Source organism: Saccostrea cucullata, unplaced genomic scaffold, assembly GCF_032062105.1.
Source record: "Saccostrea cucullata isolate Sc308-1 unplaced genomic scaffold, CSIRO_AGI_Scuc_v1 ctg6429, whole genome shotgun sequence".
NCBI lineage: Eukaryota > Metazoa > Mollusca > Bivalvia > Ostreida > Ostreidae > Saccostrea > Saccostrea cuccullata.
Genome location: NW_026928565.1, coordinates 16,328 through 32,405, shown reverse-complemented (window position 1 = coordinate 32,405; position 16,078 = coordinate 16,328).

Here is a 16,078-nt window from a genome sequence, read left to right as displayed (position 1 = left end):
ACATTGAATTTCTCAATATAGATCGAGGTACAGTCATATTGATATATGAATTACATAGTCAAGTTTTCACATTTCTTATAGTTTTTACGTTTATGAACATGTTAATGAACAATCTGAAATAATGGAGTGTTCAATTGCCTTGGAAACTCTTGTCTAACTTTTTGGGAATATAATTCCTCATCAGACATTAAAATTTCATAAAAATCGTAGCCATTTCCTTTCTTTATCATTGGCGTCGGAACCTAGGGGGGGGGGGGGGGGTACTTTTTTTCCCAATATATACTTAGTATATACATTGAACCTTGTTACATAGGTAAAGCCCCGGCCCCCACTTTCCACAGATACCTCGCAGTATAGGCTAAAAATGGGTAAAGTTTTGATGTTTGGAGAATAATTAAGGTACTAAAGTTCGAACCTACCCCCCCCCCCCCCCCACACACACACACACACACACACTCTTCCTTACGATTAAAAATATATGACCGAGTTTAACCGACCGTGACATTCAAAGAGAGGTCTTTTAGACACATGTATAACACAGTCGAGGTTGTTTTGTCAGAGGTGGTCAAGAAGCCTTTAGCCCCCCCCCCCTCCCTTTTGAAGTCGCCAGGTAACATTGGTAAAATATTGATGACTTAGCGTAAATAAACGATCAACAGTTATGTTCTCTCATAAATTGTATTCCTGAAACTATCACTGTCTCTGCTAAAATTTTGAAGACATATTCTGCAAATATGTTTGAATGATAAATAAAAAAGAAAAGATTTTCAAAAAAAGAGAAAGAGGGTTCTTTTAGCCGAAATTTTAAACATTTTTATCATTACATTATTTATCCATTCAAAAATAAATTTGATTTTATGCACAAGATGAATGTGAAAGTAATTAATTACGCATAATTAGATAGAATAGACAATCTCTTGTTTATACATGGCATCATATCTGGTGTGTGAAATGTGTTTCCGTATAATTTGATTTATTTACAAATTGTTCATGTTTGTCGTGTTGATGTGGAATTATTATAAATTCCCGAATTCTGATACTTTACAATTCTGTTGTGTTGGGAATGAACATTAGGAAGATGCATATACTTTCAACATAAGGTAAAATATAAAGCAAATCGAACGCCTTTTTGTGTGCAGATCATGAAATGTACTGAGCTCCACGGGTATTTGTTGTCCCGAGCGCATTAATCTTGAAATCCAAATTCTTACTTGGCTAGTTATATCTTTAGAAAACATGTGTATCTAGATGAAAGTTAACTCGGCAACATGCGCCATCCCATTCTTTAAGTTTTATTAGGTGTTTACACCTCCTATACCCGATTTCGCGGATTCAACGATACCCTAATATCGAGTATTATACGCGATTTCACGGATAATACCCGATTTCGAGTATTCTCTCCGACCTGTTTAAGTGTGAAAATGTGATTGTTATACATTTTATAGGATGTTCACTTTCACGAGCACTTATTTTCATCAAGTTTTGTTTACTAACTGACGACAAAAAACCTTCTAAATAATTAAACAGAGACACCGGTCGCGGTGTACACGTACATGTTTCACGTCATAAAAATCTCAAGAGACAAATTTAAAAAAACGTGTACGTGTACGTCAAAATATATACAAGTACACGTACACGTACAAGTTTAAGATCTCAACCTCTCTAATTTTTCAAACCCAACGGCATGTATGTAATCCACTAAACGCGCGTCGACCCTTTATGACGTCACAGAGAAATTACGTCGAACGTTTATCCAAACGCACATCTATGACCTCTTGACCCCATACCTGTATTTACACAGTTATAAAAACGCTTGCTTTCAGTACTGTTATATAAAGGAAAACATTTGCAAATGTAAATATTTTAGTATGTGTGTATTTTAGTACATATAATGTAGTATTTAAAAAGTAATGTCTGACATCAGAAAATAACACGTCTATGATATTGATCACTGGCTAGGAAATTGATAGAGCAGAATCTCTTGGTTTAAGTCTTGTAATTATGGTTCTTAACGGGTTGTATCGGATAGGGATTGGGGTCACCTTTTCCCAAACGTAAAACCTTTTAGTTTATGTTACTTTACGTTTTAGGATCAGCAATGGATTATTCTTTCCGACCGCAGTGGAGACAGAGAAAGTTCAACTTTCCTTCATGTCAGCATCCAATGTGCGGAAGGTGCGCAAACGTGCATCCTAACATTTTATGTTTTGCGTTAAACCAGAAGTGTTACCAATGCCACAGAACTGGACATTATTCGAGGATGTGTTTTACACAGATGAAGAATGCAGCGCCAAAACCCGAACATAAAGAACCAGTAATTCCACGCAAAAGGAAAGCGCGAGACATGAAACGACTGAGCAAGTATCTCGAAAACAAACGAATTCTGCGAGAATTGCCATTCAGTTCTCTTCGAGACAATCATTTTCGTTCAATATGTGATATATCGTGTACTCTACGAACTGAGCTGAAAAATGTTAAAATTAGGGATGTCAACGAGTACCCGGTTAACCGGGTACTCGATCGAACGTCCGAGTATCAAATACTAAAATCGGTACTCGGTTACTCGATTGTATATTTTTAAATATTTCTAAGCTTATACATTGTATATTAATGCATTAACACATCGATTTTAAAACGTAAAATTTTCATTGCACTTGTACATACAGTAATTAGGGTTTCCTACGCCTCTAAATGACCATTCTCGCCTGTGGCAGTGTTTATACAGTAGTAATTATCGTGACCAAACACCATTCATACATATATATTGGCATGATATATTATCCTATTGAGCTTGAAATAAAAAATATCCGGCTTCTGTTACATCTCTTTATATCTGAATATTTTGTAAGAAAAAGACGGTAACTGCAACCTCACAACAAAGCTTTATTAACTTTCAGATAGTTCAAACTTAATTGTCGACGGAGTTTTCTTTCGTTTCTCGACCCATTCATTCATTCATTTATTTGAATCTCTTCACCATTTTACAATAGTGTATAGAGACTAAAAAACATATAGGTGATTTTATATACAACAATAGGTCTAAAAGGCATGCGTGAATAAGAAACTAAACAAAATCTACCAAAAAATGGAAGGTTGCTATAAATGTGAAGTATGGGAATTTAGGCCGGGGAGCATATTTTATTTATTTTCTTTACAAAGGAGCACAATTTTCTTAGAAAGCAGTGTTTATTGTTATTCATGATGTTTTTAAAACTAATTATATTCTGGAATTTTATGTGTTTTTCTGTTAAGCATAGTTTTCTTTCTGTTTGTAGCGAGTTGCACTTTAATATATAATGAAACTCATCTCCGAGTTCTTTTAGATTACAATGGGGACAAATTCTATCTTGTCTTGGTATATTAAGCCAGCGTCCACTTTCAATTGGTAAATGATGGTTACACGTTCGAAATCTACAAAATGTAATTAAGTCCTTTTTTGATAAGATATTAAAATAGTTTTCAAATTTTAGTTCGTCTTTGTATATTCAAATAAACAAAATAGTTTTTTCTTTTTTGTTTTAAGAAGCTCGAATAACATATGTATTGAGAATAAATTATCAATTGTTGAATATCCCTTTCTAAAGCCTGTTTGATTTTCATGTATTACTTTAAACTCATCAAAAAATATATTTAGTCGTTCATTTAGAATCGATGTGAAAAGTTTTCCAACGCAACTTAAAATTGTAATTGGTCTGTAATTTTGTGGCTTACTTTTTTCGCCTTTGTTTTTATATATTGGTATAATATTTCCTTCTAACCAAGAAGAGGGAATATTACCTGATGAAAAAATCAAATTAAATAATTTTTCATAAATTGGCAAAATTATGTTATGAGTTGCTTTGATATATTCATTTCTTATACCATCTTCTCCACTAGATTTATTGTTTTTTAACTTTTCTATAGCTTTTTTAATTTCATTCTGATTTATATATTTGTTAAGTTCTTGATTAAGATCTATGAACTGTAAACTAGAGATATCATTATCAACTATTTGATTAATTTCTTCATCTATTTCCGGAGCTTTATTTAAATCTTTAAAATATTCATATAGTGTTTCTATATCTATTGGTGTGTTTTCTTCATGTTTATTTCTTTTTTTATAGTTATTAATTATTTTCCAATACTCTTTGGGGTTCTTATTTTTGTTTTCTTTTAAATGTTTACTAAAATTGTTTCTATATTTAATCTGTTCTTTATCTATGACTTTTTTGTATTTTTTTTTCATTTTCTTTATATTTTTTGTGTGCATTTTCTGTACGTTTTCTAAAATAATAAACTTTGCTATTCCGGTATTTTTTGCGGGCTTTTTCGCAAGCCTTTGTAAACCATGGTTTAGAGTTCTTTGTATTTTTATTTATTTGTTTCTTTCTTTTATCAGTACTGACGCCTATAGAAATTTTTGCTGCATCTATGTATATCTTATTTAATTTTTCCACAATTTCATTAATTACACTTTCCGTAGCGTTTTCTAATTTGTTTAAATCTAACAATGCTACAACTTCATTTAGATGATCAGTATCAATAGACTGTACATATACTTGTTCCCTAGAAGGATCCCATGGTTTGATTTTTTCTACACATTCCGTTGTATTTGAACAATTCATACTGAAATCACTTTTTTGTAGTTTTAAATACAAAGCAATAGGTTTATGAACATCAGAAAATAATTTGTTTTGTTCAAGTACTTGCATATTCATTATATACTTATGAAGAAAATAATCACAAAGAAAATAGTCTACAGTGCTCGAACCTTTACACGTTACCTCTCCTAATGAGTTATCGCCAATACGACCGTTTACAATTAACAACTTATTTAATTTACACATTTCCAATAAAAGTTTACCATATGAGTTTTGAACTTTGTCTTCATTGTTTCTATCTAACACATCGTCTATAAGGAAATTTTCATTTTCCATGGTTTCAAAGATTTCACAAAATTGATCATTTTTTTCATTATCAACGCTGAAAATTTCTATATCTGTTCCGGTTCGAGCATCGAAGTCACCTGCTAACATAACATCACTATGTGCTAATTCTTGCATCTCTAGTTCAATTGTGCTAAAAAAATCTTTACTACCGTATTTTGAATTTTCTGGAGGTATATATATATTTCCAATTAGTAGATTTTTTTCAAAAAGCATATATTTTTTGGAGATTTCTAACCACAGTACAGCTTTTCATTCCGTTTCATGGATATTAATAAAGTTTTTTAATTCATTTTTATATGCTAAAATTATACCTCCAAAGTTCACTCTACCATATTTAATTCTATTTTTCATCTTTATTTCAAAACCTTCGATTTCAATTATATCTAAGTCATCTGTTACAGCTGATGTACCTACCTGGCTTTTCTCACCTTCAACTGTCTTCTGCCCTTATGTTTAGTTTGCTTTAATTATTTGTTTTCATTGAACATCGTTTAAGGTCCCTTATTTTTAAATAAATTAAATAATTTTGTCAAATCTCCAAGAAGCCGTAAATTCTCGGGGAAAGGGACAGACGATATTGCACGTGCTATTGTTGATATGGATGCGTTTGATTACATGCAAATTAATGCAAATGGTTGAAGGCAAATGCTTTAAAAATCTTATGTCCATCGTTGCTCCAAACTACAACATACCGTATCGTAATTCTATGAAATCTAGGATCAAAAAGTGTACGAAGATCGTATAAATCCGCTCTGTTATAGGTTTGTACCGTACATGTAGCTCAGTCAACTTATCGGACGTCAAACGCACCAAAGATTTACATTACAATTACGGAACAAATTATTTTTTAAACAAAAACAATGTGAACCATTTCTAATTTTATTTCTCGTATTTATCTTATAAATAAATTGAACTTAATAAATGCTAGATTAAATTTCGTCGGGTACAAAGTGGTCATAATTGTTACAACACATTTCCAGGTAACCTCCCATCGTTTTTTTTTCTACAAGAGTTTTCAATGTTTAACATTTATCAATTAACTTGTTCATATTTATTTACACTTTTACCGAGTACCCGGGTACTCGATCGGAAAAACGTCCGAGTAACCGAGTATTAAAAATTGACCGATTTGACATCCCTAGTTAAAATCCAACTATGCATGTCAAATAAAGAGAAGACGAATATGACGATCAAATTATCAAAAGCGCAATGTGAAATTGAAAAACTTGAAAATCAAAATATGTTTATGAAAAAGAAGATGCAAGAACAATCAAACAATTCTAATGATAACATATTTCGTGAGAAAATTCGAAAACTGAAAGAAGACGCCCAGGGAGATAAAGTGATTATGAACTTAATGCAGAGGAAATTAAACGAGATCGGAAAAGAACATAACCATTATGTAATGAAAATTCTGGCTGAAGGTGAGAAAACGACCAAAGAGTTAAGGAACCAAAACAACGCCCTGTTGCAGACCATCGAAACATTGCAGGATGAAAGAGATCACATAGAATCGGTACTTCTAGAAAATCAACACCGTTGTCAATCCCGGAGATGTCAAGGATCCGGAAGACCAAGAAGAGGCCGGTATTATTGAGAAAATAATCAAAACACGAGGACGTGTTTTACGCGAATGCGGAGCATGTGTTACGATGTAAAATATAACATTTTTGGACTTATTTTAAATTACCTTGTAAATTAACTTTTTGGACTTTGTGTTAATTGTTATAAAAACTTTTCATATATTTCGACAAATGTGACAACTTGTATAAATTCCGCACAGCCTTAATCCCACCTGAGGCATAGTCAGAGATTGAACAATTAATCCCTTAATTGACTTCTGTTTATATTTATTGACACTTGATCTTTCATCCTTAATTCTATTATATACATGCTACTAAAATGTCACCATTTGCTCAATAATTGTTTGATACGTGATTTCTATATTCTTTTGTTAATCCTTTTATTTTACTCTATCTTTGTTCATTATGTATGAGTTGTTGTTAAAAATTATAGTCAGTTGGAATCAGACCTTCGGTGCTGATAGTTCCCAAGCTCATGTAAAAGTTTATTCCTTGCTAATTCTATATAAAAGTACAAAATTTGTAACTCGTGTTTGTGTCTTGAGGTTTAAAAGAATCTGGGTTCAACAATAAGAGGAAAGCTCACGGTTGAACAAGAATTAGTAGTAGACGGACGAAACATCCCGTAAAATTTATAAAGATTGAAAAATGATAATTGAGATGGAGGTTAACCGCCACTTAAGTCAAATTGCCCCATTATTGACGAGCTACGGAAGCCCATTTGCTGCCTTACAAAAATATTTATGAATTCGCTGTGACAATTTGTTAATTTGATAGCCCAAAGTTTCAAAATCGAGAAAAGTGACCACAATAAATAATTTATATTATTTGAAGTCAATCATTCAACAAAAATATGGCGTTAGCACAGCACATTACTTTTTTCCCGATCATGAAAAGGAGCACAAGGCGGGAGTGACAGGTCAGCAGGAGATGCTTACTCTCCCACGGCACCTGATCCCACCTCTGATATTTCAGACGTCTGCGTTTGCTCTGCTCCTATTTTGTATTTTTTTTGTAGACGTTGATTTTGAATACTGCTCGTTATCTCCATGGCATATCCTTCTTGTAACCCTATTCAGGTCAGGAATTGTTTCATTATTCAGGACTTTCTTAATTGGCACCTACTCCCTTGTTTAGGAGCTATGGTTCATATTCAGAACCATCCAAGCCAACAGAATGACAAATTATTTCGCAACAAAAATCATGCTTTATATATATGAACATGTTATTAGGATAACGTGATTAAAGCAACATCTAGATACATTGCAACAAAGAATGATAATCATGATAACATCAAATAAATTTTTAAGTTGTTAAAAGTTACAATTAATAAAGTCCACGTCTCTTTGAAATTCGTCCCGAATCGCGTAAAAAAATGAAAATATTGGCACAACTTAAAAAAGATGATGAAATTTTACATTGTTACTGTCTCCGCATTCGCCTCTTCTTATCGATAACTCCACTGTACTGAGTAAACCCTTCGCCCCTTGCATCGTCTCTTGTTGCATTGTACAATGGCATCCTCATGTAGGAATCCTGTTCCCGCTGAACAACTTACAGATGTCTGTCTATGCTGTGTGTCGCTGGTCTGTCTTTCTTCTGATTAAGGACAGGAATCAGTTGAGTGCCGCGGCGGGTTGTCTTCCTCAGGGTTTTGCTTCGGTTTCTCCTGGTTGGTGTAGAATGTCGGCGTTCGTAATGTCTCTTTATATCGAGAGTACGCTTTGAGGTATACTCACAGTGATCACTCTTGATTCATTTATTGTGCATTTAGCCAATTTGCTCTAGAACTTCTTCAAGACTCTAGAACACCTCGATACATAGTGGACATTCATGCATAGCAGTTCCTTTTCTTAAGCCCGTGTCACACTGTCACGATTTGTAGCTACGATTCACTAGGAATTCATACATCGCAGCAAATCGGGATTTATCGTAGAAGTACTCGCCATTAGTCGTGGGCATATCGTGTATATAACGTGGCATATCGTAGTCCTCCGTACGAGTATCGTATGTAACCGCGTTTAATCCTTCATAATCGTAGAAATATCGTAACCAGTTCGTAACGCTGTCGCCTCAGTTCGTACTTAAATCGTACACACCTCGTACTTTATCGCATAGACATCGCAGATACACCATTCTAGCAGCAAAATATTCCACACGCTGTAGGAAGATCGCAAGACAAACCTGGCGATGAATGGCGATTTTCAACTTTTATTAATTCGTGGGTAATCGTAGCATAAATCGTGACAGTGTGACACGGCCTTTACTGTGTTTTTCCTTCTCGCCATTTTATTGCAAGACTGCAAATGAGAGGGAGCAGACTCAATCCGTCTCTTGATACAATGCTTTGCAACGAGCTCGGCTCTAGTATTTCTCTATTCTCGTTTGTTTATTACAATACTTCCTGTTTTAGGACAATTTCCATACTGTTCAATATTTTCGATATCGTGCCGATATCGAATCATGGTTGTTCCAAGAATTGTGCTTTCAATCCTAAATATTGTGTTTCTAACAATTGTTACTTTAAACTTTATAAATCTTTCCATGAAGTGTCGATATCGTCGATATCGACGATATCACTTCGATATCGAATCATGTTTGCTCAGCCCATGGTAAATACCTTCCCTGTTACTTTGAATGTGTTTATATTTAATTAAGGTCTTCCGCTCAGGCGGAAGACCTTCTACTGATTCTGATGGTTAAGATTATTCCTATTATTAAGGTCTTCCGCTCAGGCGGAATACCTTCTACTGATTCTGATGGTTAAGATTATTAAGGTCTTCCGTTTCCAACGGAAGACCTTCTACTGATTCTGTTGGTAAAGATTATTATTCTTTTTAAGGTCTTCCGTTTCCAACGGAAGACCTTCTACTGATTCTGATGGTAAAAGATTATTATTCTTTTTTTTTCTTCTACTTCCTAGACCGCAACTTTGAGGCCTCATATCTCACTCATTTCTCAACGGATTTCGCTCAAATTTTCAGAGGTTATAGACGTTTATAAACTCTACCAGAATGCTGACTAAAATTTCAAAAAGTCACTTCCGGTTTTGAGTTGTTTCCCTTTCAACGAAAATTTATAGGCTTTCGTTTCCGGATAAAGGCTCAGAGACCACAAAAGCTGAAGCAGAATTTTTACAGATTTTAGGTAACAGAAGGATTGAAGTTGTGCACATCGGTTTTTGTTTTTCGATTTCTGTATTCACAATGGCGCTATATAGAGGTAAAAAATTAGAACGCCTAAAAGAGCGAAAATTTACACATATTTTCCTTTTTATCTTGAAAACTAAAAATATTTAGTTAAGACATAATGAACAAAAGTTGTGCATAATTGCAAGGGCTTTCATATAATAATATTCTAAAGGGGCTGGCCCCTATAATTAGGGATCAAGGGACCTTGAAAGTTTTTGCTTTATAACTCAAAAACGGTAAATATTTAGAAATGAATACGATTATAAAGTTGTGCTTTAACATCTTACTGATCTCATGAAATTGTAATTGTGTTCGAGTCTTGTTTTAAATGAGCTGGTGCATGACCTATATATGCACAGGTAATTCTTTTCACTCAGCACGTAAACGAGAGCTCCTCATGCGTGTTATCAAAGCAAGCTTACTATAAATAATAAGCATGGCTACATTGGAAGCTAATATTCTTCAGAATAAAGTTCTCGAAGTGTTTGTGCTTTTTTTTCTTACAAATTATCAAGTTTATTCACTGACAACTTTCCCTTTTATTTCATTTTTTTTTTAATCGTATAAACGAAGTGTACTAAAAAGGGAAGAAAATATCATCTTTTCTTCTTATCACATAAAAGCAAACAATATAGTGAGAAAACTAGAGCCGAGCTCGTTGCAAAGCAACGAGTAGGTCTTCCGTTGGAGCTGTGGACAGGAAGTACCGACCTTGGGTCAAGGTTACTGCACTTTCTTATGTAAACAACCTTTTCTTCTCATCATGAGCCTCCAGTGAATCTTAATTACAAAGTTATGCTTAAACATTTTTTCTCTCTCAGTGACCTTGATTTGCCAGAAAGACCTTTGATCAGGGTGACATGACACAACCTCCAATCATAAGTATTCTATGTTTCGAGTAAGAGCCTCCAATGATTTTCACTTACTAGTTCATAACCTGGAAGAGAACAGATTTCTTTTGTCAGTGACCTTTATTTTAACAGAATAACCTTGGCTCTTTGTCAAGACAAACCCTCAATCTGAAACAACTTTTAGAAACTCATAACTCTGACAGGTGTTTTACAACTTTTCTGTCATTGGCCCTGAATTTGTTAAAATGACCTTATTTAAGTCATCTGAAAACCGGCGGACTATAAGCAATTTGATCAAGTATGAACTTAAACAAATATAGTCAGAATGAAAAAATACTATTTTCTGAGTCAAAATCGTAAAAAAACCTCTTTATCACAAGCAATCTCTGTATCAAGTATGAGCTTACAGATATTCTCGATTACATATAAATGAATGCAACAAAACATTAATTCTTTCGCCAGTGATCTTGAATTTCCAGTAATATTGCCTTGAATAAATACAATGACAAATCCTAGGATCATTTGAAATCTTTGTATGGAGTACAAGCTTCTGGTTTCTTTATGTTATAGCCTGGCCTTCTGGAAAAACTTTCAGGGACAGACAGACATATGGACAGTTAAACAGACCGTTTCATTCCCGTCCCATCCCCACTACCCCCCAAAATACACAATCACTTTGCAAGGGAAAACTCTAGTCATGATTTGAAAAAAAGTAATCTTTTATTTATATCAGGAAGCTTTCATAAATATGGTTTCTCATACTTGCCCTGAAGTTCATAAAAATAATATTTCAAAATGACCCCTTCTTTTTTTTTAAATGACCGTTTTCTTCATTGTTTTCATTTTATATCCCCCAAGGTTGCCCACATAACGCAGTGATTAGAGAGACTGCTCTATAGTCGCGAGGTAAGGATCAGCTCCTTACGCCGAGGTTTCGAATCCCACTGTGGGACTTGGGGACCTGTTCTTCCGATGAGACCGTATACAACAAAGTCCTGTGTCGCTTTAGGTGCTGGCAAAAAAAAAAGATCCCTCCCTGCTCAAAGGCCCTATTAAGTGCCGATTATAAGACAATTAATGTTTAACTATGGTGTCGGTTATGATTTCAACAGTTTAAATTAGGAAATAAAAGTGTGTAATTACATGATAAATTTCTAATATTCAGTACATGTAGCTGCAGATTGTTATATAAGTTCTTAAATTTTCGATTCCATACATACGATGCGGGTTTATTACTACTTACATGTTCATTGTATAACCTGCTACTGATATTTTTAAAATCAAGGAACAAAATTAAAATGTTAGCACACTATACTAATCATTTACAGGTTTTGATTAAATTATTACACAAATTAAATTCGTTGCTTTAAAATCTTGAATTATTTTTTCAACTTGATTATTCAACCTGTAATAAAAATGGGCATAGTGCAAGCACAGAAGTCACCTATGAAGTTTACAGGTGCGGAGATACGTATCGATGTTTAGTCCATTTCATTGAGTATAATTCTAATTAGATCCTTATGAAGATTTTCTTTAAAAGTTTAAAAATGAAATAGCCATGGTAAAAATCTGTGAAAAAAAATGTGTTTGGAAAAATTTGTGTTGTAAACAGATTTATATGTGTGTTAAAAGCACAAAGAAATATAAGCTTGTACATTTAAATCAATATTGGTTGAAGTTAAGTAACCGCAGATCGCCAGTCCTTACACTATGAATCGTCAAAATGAAAAGTAAAATTACACAATTAACTAACGAGCTATAAAAATTGAAGATTGATTAATGTACATATAAAATAAATACCCCAGCGTTTTGTTCTTAAGTCTTACCAGGGACCTATATACTAATATATAGGTCTGTGGTCTAACCTTAGATATTTTAAAAATATTTTTGAAAGATTCGATTTACTTTCAGAAAATGTTTTCCGTAAGTTTGTAAAATTAGATTTAACATTTGACCACGCTGTGTAAATTAATGTCAACAAGCGATGGAAGGAATGATTGGTGGCGTAATTGTAAACAAACACAAAGCCTAGATAGCTAGAAACATGTATCACGATCAAATTTAAAACAGAGATAAGCCAACATATTAATCTCAAATATCCGACAATAATAACTTTTCATTAATTATAAAATAGTTTTAATACACCAATTATTTGTCTATGACTACGGGGTCAATGGTTCAGCGCGGTGTGTCGCTTTAGATTTTCTTGGACTTGTGTAATCGTAAGATTACGCAATGGTACACACGCTAAAAATCTGGGTTCCAGGTGAATGTGAGAATCGCGCGGTAAATAATTTTTGTATTATTTGACTCTTTAAAAGTTCTTTTTATTAGATCCGGGCGTTTATCATTTTCGTTCATATTGTTTGTGTTCATATTTAAACGAAGAAAAGATACTAGTTTGTGCTTTTTCTATAACTCTTTCTCTTGGAAAGATCTTGATTAATAAAATGAAAATGATGCCATTGAATACTCTGAACGGGAACCCAGGAGCACGTTTAAAACCTAATTTAAAAAAAAAGAGATATGATACAGCGTTGTAAAATATTTATTACTTATGGCAAGTTTACTGCAATTCTACGCATAAAGACTAAAGAGTTTTCCTTCAATAGCAAGATGAGAACCGTCTAGCTTTCTTTCCTATACTACGCAAGACTCGAACAAATTATATTTTCATAGGACAGAGATAGTATTAAGCAACAATTTAATACATTTAAAAAATGAATTTAACCATTCTGTGTTTTTATTTGTGCATAACTGTGGGTCGCTGGATTACCCGCTGATTGATTCCCGGTGACCGACTTTGCCCCACGTTATCGAGGGAGGCGCGTTATATAATTGTAAACAAACTACGTGAATGTAAAGCCATGCGCTTAGTAAATAAGCATGACAATTTGGGAAAAAAAAAGCACAAAACACTTCAAGAACTTTATTCTAAAGAATATGAGCATCCAATGTAGCCATGATTTTTTTTATAGGAAGTTTTTTTTATATACACGCATGAGAAACTTTCATTTACGAGCTGAGTGAAAAGAATTACGTGTACATATTTTAATCAAGACTAGAACAAAATAACAATTTCATAAGATCAGTAAGATGTTAAATCACAATTTTATTATCAAAAGTCATTCGAAATATTAATCGTTTTTGAGATACATAGCAAAAACTTTCAAGGGCACTAGACCCCTAATTTTAGGGGCCAGCCCCTTTTTAATTATATCAAATGAAAGCTCTTGCAATTATGCACAACTTTTATTCAACATGTCTTAACAAAAAATTTTTAGTTTTCAAGATAAAAAGGAAAATATATGTAAATTTTCGCTCTTTTAGGTGTTCTAATTTTTGACCCCTATATAGCGCCATTTTGAATGCAGAAATCGAAAAACAAAAACTGATGTGCACAACTTCAATCCTTCTGTTATCTAAAACCAGTCAAATTTCTCCTCCAGCTTTTGTGGTCTCTGAGCCTTTATCCGGAAACGTAAGCCTATAATTTTTTCGTTTAAAGGAAAATAACTCAAAACCGGAAGTGACTTTTTAAAATTTTAGTCATTATTCTGATAGAGTTTATAAACGTCTATAACCTCTGAAAATTTGAGCGAAATCCGTTGAGAAATGAGTGAAATATGAGGCCTCAAAGTTGGCGTCTAGGAAGTAGAAGAAAAAAAAAAGAATAATAATCTTTACCAACAGAATCAGTAGAAGGTCTTCCGTTGGAAACGGAAGACCTTAATAAAACATAACTAAAAAGCACATATACTATTCACAGCCATTAAGTGCACGGCTTTAACATTCACCTTGTTTGTTTACAATTATATAACGTGCCTCCCTCGATAGCGGCGGGGCAAAGTCGGTCACCGGGAATCAATCGTTTGTGATCCAGCGACCCACAGTCATACACAAAAAACCCACCACAGAATGGTTAAATTAATTCTTGATAAAATTGTTCCTTTTTATGCTATCTCTGTCCCATGAAAATATTATTTTGTTCAAGTCTTACGTATGGTAGGAAAGAAAACTAGATCCGTATGAACCGTAAAGAAACTCCGTTCTCATTTTGATATTGAAGAACTCTTCATGCGTATAATTGAAATAAACTTGCCGTAAGTATTAAATATTTTACCACGCTGTATCTTATCTCTTTTTTAAATTAGGTTTTAAACGTGTTCTTTGTTTCCCTTTCAGAGTATTCGATGGTATCTTTTTCCTTTTATTAATAAAGATCTTTCCAAGAGAAAGAGTTATAGAAAAAAGTACGAGTATCTTTTATTCGTTTAAATATGAACATAAACAATATGAACGGAAACAATATACGCCCGGATTTCATAAAAAAAAATTTAAGAGTCAAATAATACACAATTATTTACTGCGCGATTCTCATATTCACCTGGAACCAAGATTCTTTTTTTAAAGTGTGTTTACCATTACGTAATCTATCTTTCGATTACACGCTGCCGAGAAATTCTAAAGCGACACACCGCGGTGAACCATTGACCCCGCAGTCATAGGCAAATAATTGGTATATACAAACCATTCTACAACAGTAAGAAAATATTATTTTCTCTAAGTAAATTAAATCTTTCAAAAATATCTTAAAATTTTTTAGGTTTGACTTTAGTACATAACGCTGGGACATTTATTTAACATGTACATTAATCAGTCTTCAATTCTTAAATATTCGTTAGATCCATGTGTAATTTGACGATTCATAGCGCAAGTACTGGCGATCTGCAGTTATTTTACTTCAACCAATATTTATTGAAATGCACAAGCTTTGCTCTTTTCACACACAAATAAATCCGTTTTCAACACAAGTTTTCCGAAATACATTTTTTTTATCACAGATATTAACCATGGCTATACCAATTTTAAACTTTTAAAGAGAATCTTCCGAATCGTAAGGATAGAATTATACTCAATGAAATGGACTAAACATCGATAAGTAACACTGACACGTGTAAACTTCATAAGTGACTTCTGTGCTGCACACTGTTTATTAATTTACATTACAGGTTTTATAGTAAAGTTCAAGAAATAATGATTTTAAAGCAATGAACTTAATTTGTTTTATAATTTATTCAAACCCCGTGTAAATGATAAGTATAGTGTGCTCACATGTAATTTGTTCCGTGATTAAATATCAGTAGCAGGTTATACAATGTACATTCAAGTAGTAATAAACCCGCATATGTCCAGAATCGAAAATTTAAGAACTTATATACCGGGATAACAATGTTATCTGAATATTACAGACTTATCATGTAGTTAAACGCTTTTACAAACAAAATTACTGTTAAAATCACAACCGGCACCAAAGTCAAACCATTTGTATCGTTTACCATATTTAACACAGTATTTTCTTTAGAATGATGAACTTATATCTAGCGCAAATTACTTTCCTTGGTTTAAAAAAATACGCGTACGAGAGAAAACGAGTGAGAGGCAAGTACATTCAAGTTTTTTTACCAGCGAGTCGCTGTATCAAGTATTGTCTAATTTTTTATTCTATTAAACATAATCTCCCT